This window comes from Hypanus sabinus, chromosome 15 (assembly GCF_030144855.1).
Source record: "Hypanus sabinus isolate sHypSab1 chromosome 15, sHypSab1.hap1, whole genome shotgun sequence".
NCBI classification, from domain to species: Eukaryota; Metazoa; Chordata; class Chondrichthyes; order Myliobatiformes; family Dasyatidae; genus Hypanus; species Hypanus sabinus.
The window spans coordinates 58,202,406-58,215,459 of record NC_082720.1 but is presented as its reverse complement, the minus strand read 5'-3'; the positions used below and the strand labels follow the sequence as shown (position 1 = coordinate 58,215,459).

General features: G+C 41.0%; 1 protein-coding gene across 1 annotated transcript in view; it reads left to right on the top strand.

The window, feature by feature from the left end:
* The window catches only part of LOC132405256 (protein diaphanous homolog 1-like), a 247,335-nt gene that overhangs the window by 31,515 nt on the left and 202,766 nt on the right, over positions 1-13,054 (top strand). The window lies entirely within an intron of this gene.

The following is a 13,054-nucleotide window of genomic DNA, read 5'->3' as shown; positions in this document are numbered from 1 at the left end:
TCTCAGAGCTACCACACTGTGCTTACTCACCTGTACTCAGTGATACAGAGGGTTTTACTGGGGTCACTTTGCTCCAAATGTTTTTGTAGCCTTGGCCCAAACAGCTGAATTCTGGAGGTGAAGTGTTGTGTCCATGGTACTGAGGCAGTATTGATACCATCCATGTGGTATCAAGATGTTGTAGTAAAACTGAAGGTGATTGATTGATGGGATAACTCCAGTAGTTGGAGTTATAACTTTAATACCCTGAGAAAGGTTTCACTGGTAACATAATGGTATTTTTGTAGAAGCAGTGTTTGGGTTATGGTTAGAGATGATGGGTGTTTTGGCATGTGAACTGGGTCCTTTGTTTGGCAGGAGACAGAGAGGGAAGATGCTGGAGAGAACCAGTCATACGATTCAGCTTGGTGGGTGTGGTGAACTACATATACCTGTCTGGACACGCCCCCTGCTGACTGCTCCTGTGACTCCTCCCACAGACCCCGGTATAAAGGCTATTGAGGCCGGAGCCCTGCCCTCAGTCTCCAGGATGTAGTATGGTGGTCAATTGCTGCTTGTTCTTTCTTCCAGCCAATAAAAGCCTATATCTCGCCTCACATCTCAGAGACATTGATGGTGCATCAGTGGGGGACCATGATTTGATGAAGTTAGGTGTCAAGGTTGACTGAAAATCGGTGAATATCAATTTTAGGAAGAATTGAGCTCCAACTTGTGCACATTTGACTGTTTAATTATAATGGGCCCTTTTGTGTTTTTAATTTCTTTAATTCCTTTAGTTAAGACTCATAAATGTAATTCCTTCAACCGTATGCAGTGTGCTGTCTGTTATTTCTTGACACTGAGTTGGAACAGGGTAGCAAATTGCATCCACACAAAACCAGGGTTTGGGGTGGGAGTGCCAATTCAATCTCACAGGTTTGGTGGGACTGGAGTGTGTATTCCCCAGATTTATGCAGCCAAGGAAACCAGTGGGGTTTTACAAGAAAGAGAATTGTGGTTGTTAGAGGTCAATTTTTCCAGTTTCATATCAGTGCTGAAGGTCTCCCATCATGAGATGGGGGATGTTCACCAATGTCCAATTCCATTTGCAACTTTTCAGCAAATGAAGTAGCAAGACTGAGAATATATTGAACAATTGGGTTGGTAAGTGGCAAATACCATTTGTGCCACTGATGTGCATGCAATGATCGCCTTCAAAAAGAGAAATTAGAACCACAAACTTATGGTATTATCATTGTCAGGTTGCCCACGATCAATATCTGGGGAATTACCATTAAACAGCAACTCAACTGTCCCAACCAACATAAATATAAGACATACAAGAGTGGGTCAGAGGCTGGGGATCCATCTACAAAGCACAGATTAGGTGTGAAATCTTATCTAGATTAGCCTGGTGCCAACAGCTCTTGAGAGATTCAATGTCATTGTGGTTTCTGCTTGATTAGCATCCTATTAACATCTTAAACATCTATTCCTTCCACCATTGGGCATCCAGTAGATACTGAATTTGATGTACAGAACTAGCACAAGCACTCTTTGACTTTATGGGTCCAGCATAGAAAATAGCCCTCCATACACCTCCCATCTCTTTACCTATCCAAATTTCTGTTTCTTAAATGTTGAAAATGAGCTCACTTGCATTGGCAGCTTGTTCCACATTCTCATGACCCTCTGAATGAAGAAGTTTCCCCTCAATTTATCCTTAAACGTTTCACCTTTCACCCTTAATCCATGACCTCTGAATGTAGTCCAACCCAACCTCTGTGTGTGTGTGTGTGGGGGGGGGGGAGAGCCTCCTTGCATTTACCCTCTCTGTATTCCTCATAATTTCGTATACTTTTAAAAATAATTTTTGTATGCAGCACTCTTGATAAATATTTTGGATGGGTGGACGACACCCTGATGATCCTCTCAGCAGTCTTCATTGTCCTTTGTAGGGTCATGCGGTGATGCTTGCAATTCCCATACCATTTGATGATGCAGCTGGTCAGGACCCTGTTGATGGTGCTCCTGTAAAAATTGATTAGAATGTGGGTACTTGCATGTCTCAATGTCCTCAAAGTGGAGAAACTGCTGTGTCTTTCTCTGCTAGTCGCACACCATTCTGACTTGGCAATGTATCCCTGTTCATTTGCCACTAATTCCCCAACAGCACCTTCATCAGAAACAATGGAGGACAGGCAGTCCCCAGGTTACGTACGAGTTCCATTCCTGAGTCCGTCTTTAAGTTGAATTTGTACGTTAGTCAGAACAAGTACATCTGGTATTATTTAGCGTCAGTTAGTCAAACGTTTGTCTTAGTATATAGTATATATTTTACCTTTCTATGCATCTAAAACACTTAAGAAACGTATGTATTCCAATAAGTAAACCACTACGTTGCTTAGTAATAATTGTAGCTTTCATCAGGGCAGGGCCTTCCACATGCTCCATTATTCTCACTTTATCCGTTATCCTTTAAAATTGCTCCGATCGTTGACCGACTGCAGCCTAACGCTTTTCCAATGACCGATGATGTTTCACCTCTTTCCAAACACTATTATTTCCACTTTATTTTCAATCGTGATCGCTTTGTGTCAATAGAACAAAAACACTGCAGGTGGCGGGTCCCGAGCTGCACTGGCTCCCGAGGTCCACTGGATCCTAAGGACCACTGCACTGAGACAGGCTAAATATGACAAGTTGGGGCTGTGCTGGGTTTGGGCATTTGATCCTTCACAATATTCCACGTGGGAATTTAAACTGGAGGTGGCAGTGTTTTTTTTACGAGGTCAACTTTCGAGCTTGACATCAACCCGGCACAGATGGTACAGGAGTCACTGGATCAGCATCAACCCAGCACGGGAGTGGTCTGTCACTGGATCAAACTCGAGCCTGATCCTGATCTCACTGCGCCACCAGCTGACCAGAACGGGGGAGGGGGGTGCGGGGTCAGGGTGAATCTTACTAAGAAAATTTAAAGCCAAATACAAAGTTAAACACTCAACACAGTGTCAACCGCAACGACTTAAAATGGCAGACGGCGTTGCGTTCTGACTTAAAATAGCGGACGGCGTTCTCCTTGCTCGGTTCGTAAGTGTGAGTTGTCCGTAAGTTGGACGTTCGTAAGTCGGGGACTACCTGTAGTTCAGGAATATGATTTACCACCTTTTGATTTGCTAGTGATGCTGAAAAATGAATGGAAAAGAAACCTATGAGAAAATGGGCAGGGATTACTGTAGATTTTTGTGCTGGGTTTCATGCTTTGATCGTCAAACATTTTTTCTCCCCCTCAGTCAAATCCATGCTGGTGCATTGGATGCCCTTGTGGATTTCCTCATTGATGTCTGTCAAGATTTGAAAGGTGGTTTCTGAAATTTGGAAGTGGTCCATCTCTTTCAAGTTCTTCTGAATTGCAGATTGGTATGGCAGTTAATGCTGCTGAACAGATCCATCCAACACAGTTCTATCTTGACCTTTGGTGTTGTCTGGAATACCAAAATGTGCTTTAATTAAAACGTTTCCGCAGAGCCTAGAGAGTGCATTATTGTAGTTTGTTTTTCAGATTGCCAATTCAAGCTGCATTCCTCTGCAATACTCATTAGGGCATTGTTATTATTAGTTTTTTGTCTATTGTTAATTATAAGCCCTTTAGAAGTTCATTCCTCTATGCAGGTGACCCCTGTCCTCCCACAGCATGGCCATTCAGGTAATGGAAAAATGCCTTTTCTACCCAAAGATTTGAGATGTGGAGTAAAATATGCTGTATTGGAATCTCTGTGAAGAAAAGTAAATGAACACAATTTTTATCCATTTTAATTCTTGACACGTGCAGATGATGCATCTTCATGTAAAAAGAACATTGTTTTCATTGCCTTCCTAGAGGGTGGTCTGTATCTCAATCTGTGTATTGGCCTGTAATTGGCATGGTGATGTTTTGAGTTCAATTTGGAACTGTGATCTCAGCAATAATTTTAAAGCTGAAAAAAATAGTTGGGTGGAACTGAATTTTATTGTCATGATGCTTGGGTGGGAAAGAATGATGACTCATGACTAGGACTGAATTGAAGGATTCCATGAAAATGCCCAATGATTTTTTTACATTTGTAAAATGATATTAAGATCACTATTATTATGGAGATTAATATCTCATATATGGGTTTTGCTAAAGTTGTCCATAATATTGACTATGGTGACCATAGCAATAGTTTTATTGTTATATCAACATTTCTATAACCTGGCAGTCTAATTCAATGTTGAAAGTAAATTTATTATCAAAGAACAATTACTGTATGCCACGATATACTTCCCTGAGATTAATTTTCTTGTGGATATTCACAGAAAATACAGACTTAGTGGAATCAAGAAAAAACTGCACACCAAGATGATGGAACAATCAATGTAAAAAAGACAATAAATTGTGCAAATACAAAAAAAATGATGAATTTTGAAAACATAAGGGTTAGAATTCTTGAAAGTGAGTCCTCAAGTTGTGGAATCTGTTCAGTGTTCGGGTGAGTGAAGTTATCCTTGCTGGTTCAGGGGCCTGATGGTTGAGTGATGGATAGTAACCATTCCGAATATCAGTATACTTGAATAAGATTTGAAATCAAATGTAATGGATTTCATTTCACCATTGATACAGGTAGCATGAATGAGTTAACCGAAAGGAAAGTCTAAAGGACGTTGGACTGGTCAAAGTAGAACTGTTTGTTCTTGGGAATTGATATTGGGCATTCTCAGTCATGGGTAGTTTGTCAGTACACTTTGTAAACTTATTTTTATATTATTTCAAAGATAGATTTAATATCCTCTTATCTGTAATTTTAATTTGACAATTTTAAGCAGGACTAGTTTCTCCTTTGACATCTTTGGATGGATCAGAGGGTAGAGTCACTCTGAAGGCAAACATGAGAGCAACTTTGTAGGATTTTGCCTAGATCATATGCATATCAAACCTCTTGTAGCAAAGTTCTAATCATCTATGTACCACATTATTGCAAGGCAAATCAGAACATAATTGAGAACAATTTAAACCTTAACAGTTCAAAGTCAATTTAGCTACTCAAAGTAGAAGTTATTATCAAAGTAATGCATGTCACCACATACAACCCTGAAATTCTTTCTCTGTCAGCATGCTTTGCAAATCTATAGAACTGTAACTAAACAGTTACTGTTTAATCATAGCATACTTGCAATGACTTGTAAAATTGTTCTTGAGTAATTAAGATGTAAATGGAAAGTCTAGCTTCTGGTGTGGCTGTAGGTCTGCAGGCCAAAAGATTGCAGAGCGTACTATAGACCAGTAAAATCATTGCAACTGGTATTTCAAACCTATGGTAGATAAGAGACATGAATTTGGAATGTAGGGAACTGAAGTTCACGAATAAGAAATGTAGTCAAGGCCCAACGACTGAAGCTTTGAGGCTGAGTCAACTGGGGAAGTCGGATGCCCAATTCCTGTGCATCTGCTGGAGGCCCAGATGTGGCCTGTCCTGGGGTTAGTGAGCTGTGTGTGGGTGATTGGGAGGAAAGAAGCTTATTGTGCTACTGTTGTTCTGCTGAACATTGTGGGCATGCTATGTTGGTGCTGGAATATGTGACAACACTTGCAAGCTGCCCCCCAGCACATCCTTAAGTTCTGTTGATAATGTAAGCAGTACATTTCACTGTCTTGTTTTGATATATGTGATAAATAAATGAATGTCAATCTGATCTGAATCTAACAGTTCTGCAATAAAATTGTTTGAGTCGATGGATAGCTTGCATTTGGACAGTATGATCTAAGTGCACCTTAAATTGTAAATCTGATCAGTGTCATACAGCATGAAAACAGGCTCTTCGGCCCAAATGAACCATGCTCACCAAGTTGTCCATTGAAGTGAGTGCCGTTTGCCTGAATTGGCCTGGACCTTTCCTATCCATGTACTTGTGCAAGTGTCATGGTCATAAAACACTACTGCACAGAAACAGGCCTTTTGGCCTATCCAGACGAATACTGAACTATTCATCTGCCTAGTCCTATCACCCTTCACCGGAACCATAGTCCTCCATGACCCTCCTATCCATGTGCCTGTCCAAATTTATCTTGTGTTGAAATTGCACCCACATCCATCACTTCTGCTGATAGATGTTCCACATTTCCACCACCTACTGAGTGAAGTTCCCCCTTAAGCAGTTCATATTTCAGCGTTAATCCATGATCTCTAGTCTCACCCAACCTGAATTGAAAAAGCCTGCTTGCATTTACCCCATCTACAGCATATTTGTCATAATTTTGTTTACCCCCATCAAATCTCCCATAATTCTCCTTGGTTCAAGGGATAAAGTCCTAACATTCCAGCTTTCCCTATAACTTATGTCCTCATCTACATCTGCAAGGCAACATCCTTGTAAATTTCCTCTGCACTCTTTCACTCTTAATGCTATTTCTTCTTTAGATAGGTGACCAGAACCACACACAATACTCCAAATTAGCCCTCACTAACAATGTGTTACAATTCAACATATCTCAGCATCTGTACTTAATACTTTGATTTATAAAAGCCAAATTATTAACATCTTTTAAATGTTTATAGCTGACTGTAGCTAGACCATTCCTTTGGCAGCCCCTTCCATTTATTCACCAACCACTACATTAAGAAATTGTTCCCAAGGTCCCTTTTAATTCCTTACCCTCTCACGTTAAACATATGTCCTCTAATTTTTGCTTCTTTTTCCTTGGGGTGGGGGAGGAGCTGAGGAAAACTGCATTCACTGTGTCTAAGGTTACCCTTCAGTCTCTTGTCCGTAAACTCCTGTGGCTACCTGATCTCACCCTAAACTCGGTTCCTTCTGAGGATGTTGCCCAGACTCAAATCATAAGACCATAAGACACAGGGGCAGAGCTAGGCTATTTAGTCCATCAACTGCTCTGCTATTGAGTCATGGCTGATCATTTTTCCCCTCTTCAGCCCCACTCCCCAGGTCTTCTCTCCCTAACCTTTGATGCTATGTCCAATCAAGTATCTATCACTCCCTGCTTTAAACACACCCAAAGATCTGGCTTCCATAGCTGACTGTGGCAACAAATTCACCACACTCCAGATAAAAGAATTTTTCTGTATCTATGTTTTAAATGGATGCTCCTCTATCCTGCGGCTGTGCCCTCTTGTCCTAGACTCCTCCACCGTGAGAAACATCCTTTCCACATCTACTCTGTCTAGGCCTTTCAACATTTGAAAAGTTTCAATGAGATCTCCTCCTTACCCTTCTGAATTCCAGCGGGTACAGACCCAGAGCCAGCAAATGTTCCTCGTATGATAACCGTTTCATTCCCAGAATCATCTTTCTGCACCTCCTCTGAATCCACTCTAATATCAGCACATCTTTTCTTGGATAAGGAGCCTAAAATTGTTTACAATACTGAAGGTAAGGCCTCACCAGTGCCTTATAAAGCCTCAGCACCACATCCCTGCTTTTGTATTCTAGATCTCTTGAAATGAATGCTAACATTCCATATGCTTCCTCACCACCATCTTGACCTGCAAGTTAACCTTTAGGGTAGAAAGTCTCCCAAATCTCCTTGCATCGCAGATTTTTGGATTTTCTCCCTATTTAGAAAATAGCATGCTCGTTTATTTCTAATACCAAAGTAAATGATTTTTCCAACATAGGATTTCATTTGCCACTTTCTTGCCCACTCTCCTAATCAGTCCAAGTTCTTCTGCAGCCTGCCTGTTTCCTGAACACTGCGTGCCTGTCCACCAATCTTCGTATCATTTGCAAACTTGACAACAAAGCCGTCTATTCCAATATCTAAGTCATTGCTCTACAGCATAAAAAAGAAGAGGTCCCAACACCGATCCCTGCGGAACATCTTTCGTCACTGGCAGCCAACCAGGAAAGGATCCTTTTGTTTCCACTTGCTGCTTCCTATCAGTCAGTCAATGCTCTAACCATGTCAGTAACTTTTCTGTAATACCATGGGCTGTTAACTTGGTAAGCAGTCTCATGATTGGCACCTTGTCAAAGGCCTTCTGAAAATCCAAATATACATCTTCTGCATCCCCTTTATCTATCCTACTTGTAATCTCCTCAATGAATTCCAACAGGTTTGTCAGACAAGAATTTCCCTTGAGGAAACCATGCTGACAATGTACTTTCTTGTCCTGTGTCATCAAGTACTCCATGATCTCATCCTTAACAATTGATTCCAACAATTTCCAAATCAGAGGTCAGGCTAACTGGTTTATAATTTTCTTTCTGCTGCCTTCCCCCTTTAAGGGTGAAGTGACATTTGCAATTTTCCAGTCCACTGGCACTATGCCAGAGTCCAATGATTTTTGAAAGATCATTATGAATGCCTCCCACCATCTCTCTTGCTACCTCTTTCAGAACCCTAGGGTGCAGTTCATTTGGTCTGAGTAACTCATGTACCCTGATTTTCCCTGCGCTTATCAATTTTATTCTAGCTATTTCAGTTTTTCTCAAAGTTAACTTTAAACACTTTAACACAACTAAACTCATTTAGAGAGACAGGGTGGAACAGGCCCTTCCTGCCCAGTGAGCCATACTGCCCAGCAACCCATCTACTTAACGTTGGTGCCTAATCACAGGACAATTTACAATTACCAATTAACTTACTAACCAGTATGTCTTTGGGCCGTGAGCGGAAACCGGAGCACCCGGAGGAAACCCACATAGTTTACGGGGAGAACGTGCATATTCCTTACGGACATTGCTGGAATTGAACTCCAAACTCCAGAGTACCTTAAGCTGTAATAGCTTACAGTAATTCTTACCGCTGTGCCATTGTGGTGCCCAAATTTTTGGATGCTGATGGGGAGACCTGGAGTAAATTTCCAGAACTCTCCATCTATGGAAATAATGTTTCGGGTTGAGACTCTTGATCGGGACTGGAAAGGAAGGGGGAAGATGGTAGAATAAGAAGGTGGGAAGAGTGGAAGGAGGACAAGCAAGAAAGTGAGAGATAAAGCCAGGTGGGTGAGGGAGCAGGGAATGAAGAAAGAAGCTGGGAGGTGATAAGTGGAAAAGGTAAAGGCCTAGAGGACAGGAGAGTGGATCATGGGAGGAAGAAGGACATCAGGTGGAGGTAATAGGCAGGTGAGGAGAAGAGTAATGGGCTAGAAAGAGGAAATGATGAAGAGGGAAGTATGAGGAGAAAAGAAAATTACTGGAAGTCAGAGAAATCGATGTTAATGCCATCAGTTTGGAGGATGCCTAGACAGAATATGGGGTGCTGCCCCTCCAACCAGAGAGTAACCTCATCATGGCAGAAGAAGAGGCCATAGACCAACATGTTGGAATGGGAATGGAGAAAGGAATTGAAATGGTTGGCCACCAGGAAATCTCTTTTATTTTGGCAATTGGAGCGAAGGTGTGGACAGTGATCTCCCAATCTGTCAGGTCTCACCAATGTAGAGGAGGATGCATTAAGAGCACCAGATTCAGTAAATGACACCCAACATATTCGCATGTGAGGTGTTGCCTCACCCAGAAGGACTGCTTGGGGCATGTAAGGGAGCAGGTGAATGGACAGGTGTAACACTTCTGTTTGCAGGGAGAACCGACTGGTCCATAGAAGGCAGAGGATGTATTCTGTCTGAAGGTCAGTGACCAAGGGCGTTCCACAGTGACACCATGGATGCTGTCTGACCTGCTGAGTTCCTCCAGCATTTTGTGTTGCTCAAGGTTTCCAACGTCTGCAGAATCTCTTGTATATATACTTTATGCCTTGCAGTTTTGAAACTGGAATGCAGAAAAGTAAATATTGGGCTTGATGCCCATGCACCTTTTTCCTTGAGGCCCTGTGATTATTGTGCTATTAATCTGGGCAAATATCCAAGGCAATGAAGAGCAGAATATGAAGTTCACTCTCTGAGCGACAAAAAGCTTTGTCAAACAAGCTTTGTTTTAAGATAAAGATTAGCTTTATAAGTCACATGTACATTTAAATGTTGAAACATACATTGCTTCATTTACAGTACTGTGCAAAAGTTTTAGGCACATATAGCTAGGGTGCCAAGACTTCTGCACAGCACTGCAACTTTAATGTACTGCTTACAATTTGCATTAGGAACCGAAGTCTGGTTATTTCTTGAATTAATATCTGCAAGATTCACTTAAATCCAGAATACTCCCTAGCAACAAGCACAAGAGGCTTCGTGCTCATCAGGGAGCAAACCTCATTGCCATTTACAGATCTGTGCGAAAGTTTCAGACACCTGAGCTGTATATTGTATATGCGCATAAGACTTTTGAGCAGTACAGCCGTGAGTGTTGTCACGCTTCCGGCACCAACATAGCATGCTCAGGTACATCTTTGGAATGTGGGAAGGAAACAGGCATCCAGAGGAAATTGACATGGTTATGGGGAGCATGTGCAAGCTCCTTATAGACTGTGGCGGGAATTGGACCCCAATCTGTGATTGCTGGTGCTGTAATAGCATTGTGCTAGCCAATAACGTATCGTACTGCCCTCTTAAGAATAAGATGTGGATAGTTTTGGATTTGGAGATTAGATTGAGGAAGATCTGACGACTGATGGTGAATTGTCAGGGAATAAGGTGTGCTGTGAGACCAAAGACAAGGAAAATTCAAGGTATGGCCTGCTACAGATGAGTTGTGGGGTATTAAAGAGATTTCAGAAACGAGGTTTTGGATATACTTGAGGGATTCAAATTTATTTATCATGTTTATAGTAGATGAAGTTATGCAGTGAACTGTGTCATTTGCATTAACAACTAACACACCCAATGGTCTGCTGGGGGATGACCACAAGTGTTGCTACAATTTCTGGTACTAACATAGCATGTCCCCAATGATCAGCAGAGCAACACAGTCCATAACAAAACAATAACAGTAAAACAAATCCTGTTTCTTTTCTCCCACACAAGCATGTACACCGTTCTCTAACTCCCAAACAGGCCTTCTTCTTTGCCCTCCAGCCTCCAGTCAGTTTTGATTCAGACTCGGGAGTACAGGCATTGGCTCTTCAACGACCACAGAGGACTCAGATTCGAGGACTTGAGGTTCTATCATTGGGCCGTGACTTCCGGGCCTCCAATTTTATCCTTGGGCCTTGATCCTTGATATTGACCACTTGAAATTTTGATCACTGAACATTGAACCAAAATAAAATAATGATTAAAAAATAAACTCATCTGTGTAAAAGTACTTCACAGAATATTATGAAATGAAAACATGAAATTTTGCTTATTGGATCTTTTTGGAAAGGTGATTAAAATATTAACTTTATATTAGGGTCAGCAACTTAAAATTCTTCAGTGTTATCATTTCAGAGGATCTGTCCTGGGGTCAACACCGTAAGTACAATTACAGAGAAAGTGCAGTGGGACCTCTACTTCCATAGCAGTTATCAAAGATTTGACATGACACCTTAAACTTGGATGATCTTCTATAGATGTGTGGTGGAGAGTATATTGACTGGTTGCATCATGGCCTGGGATAGAAAGAGCAACGCCCTTGAATGGAAAATCCTGCAAAGAGTAGTGGATATACTCCAGTCCCTCTCAAGTAAAACCCTCCCTACCATTGAGCACAACTGTATCACAGAAAAGCAGCATCCATCAAGGATCCCCACCATCCCGGACATGCTCTTCTCTCACTGCTGCCATCAGGAAGAAGGTACAAGAGCCTTAGGATCTAGACCACCAGGTTCAGGAACAGTTATTACCCTTAACCATCAGGCTCTTGAAACAAAGAGGATAACTTCATTCATGTTGACTTGCTCTGTCATTCAACTGTTCCCACAACCGATAGACTCACTTCCAAGAACTCGTCATCTCATGTTGTCAATATTTATTGCTTATCTATTACTTCTCTTTTGTACGTATTTGCAGTTTGTTGTCTTTTGCACATTGGTTGTTTGTCCATCCTGTTGGTTACAATCTTTCATTGATTCTGTTGTGTTTGTTATACTTCTTGTGTATGCCCACAAGAAAATAAATCTTAGGGTTGTATATGATGAGAAATATGTATTTTGATAATTTACTTTGAACTAATAAGCATTTTCAGATAGTGTCCATTGTTCGTGATACAACATTGAATTAGTTTTAATACAGTTTTATTTTCAATCAGCTGGGATTTGTGCTTGAATATTGTTGGAACTAATGGGTGGTTAACTCTAGGATTTAGATCTAATTTGGTTCAGAATTCTGTTGATTGCTTCTATTGTTTATATCATTGGTTTTTCCTCTCTCTCTCTGTGGGCACTGGGGCATTGGCCTTATTTATTTAATTGGGTTCTTTTAGGTTGCTCGCTTTGTGACTGCCTGTATGCCAACAAATCACATGGTTGTGTAATTTATACATTATTTGATAATAAAGGCACTTTCAACTTTGAGCTTTGGTAATGACATACCTACCAGGGTCAAAACATTTACTTCCCCCAAGTAGCAAGGCTGATCAACACCTCCGATCCCTAACCCAATCATGCATGTCCCCACCCACCAGTACTTCATTTCCTGTCAGTCACCTTGTGTGCACTCCTGTGCCTAGTGTCACTTTATGGACAATCTACGTGTATAAGCTGTGTTATGTCATGTATTAATACTAACATGCTCTTTACCTTATTGTGTTTTTTTTTGTGCTGCATTGAATCTGGAGTAACAATTATTTTGTTTTCTTTACACTTGTGCACTGGAAATGACATTAAACAATCTTGACCTTTCTCTGATTTTTTTTTAAATTTTATTCATTTGCTGTTGTTTATGGACTGCATATTTAAATTAATTTGTCCCTGATATTCTGTGAAATATCTCTACACTTTCTCTGAGCCCGTTAAATCTTTGAACGCCAACAGTTGTATATGATGGAAATCTGAATCAAAAGAACAGAAAGCTGGTTACACAGCTGGTTAAGCAACATTGTGGAAGGAGAAACATTTAATATTTCAGGTCAGACATTTTTTTATCAAACCTTGACAAAGGGTCTCAGACCTGAAGTATTAACTGTTTCTCTTCACATACTGTCCAACTTGAGTTTTTGAAGCATTTTCTGCACTTAATATCCTGCCTCTTCACTCTCTGCACTAAACAGTTCTGTATATGGT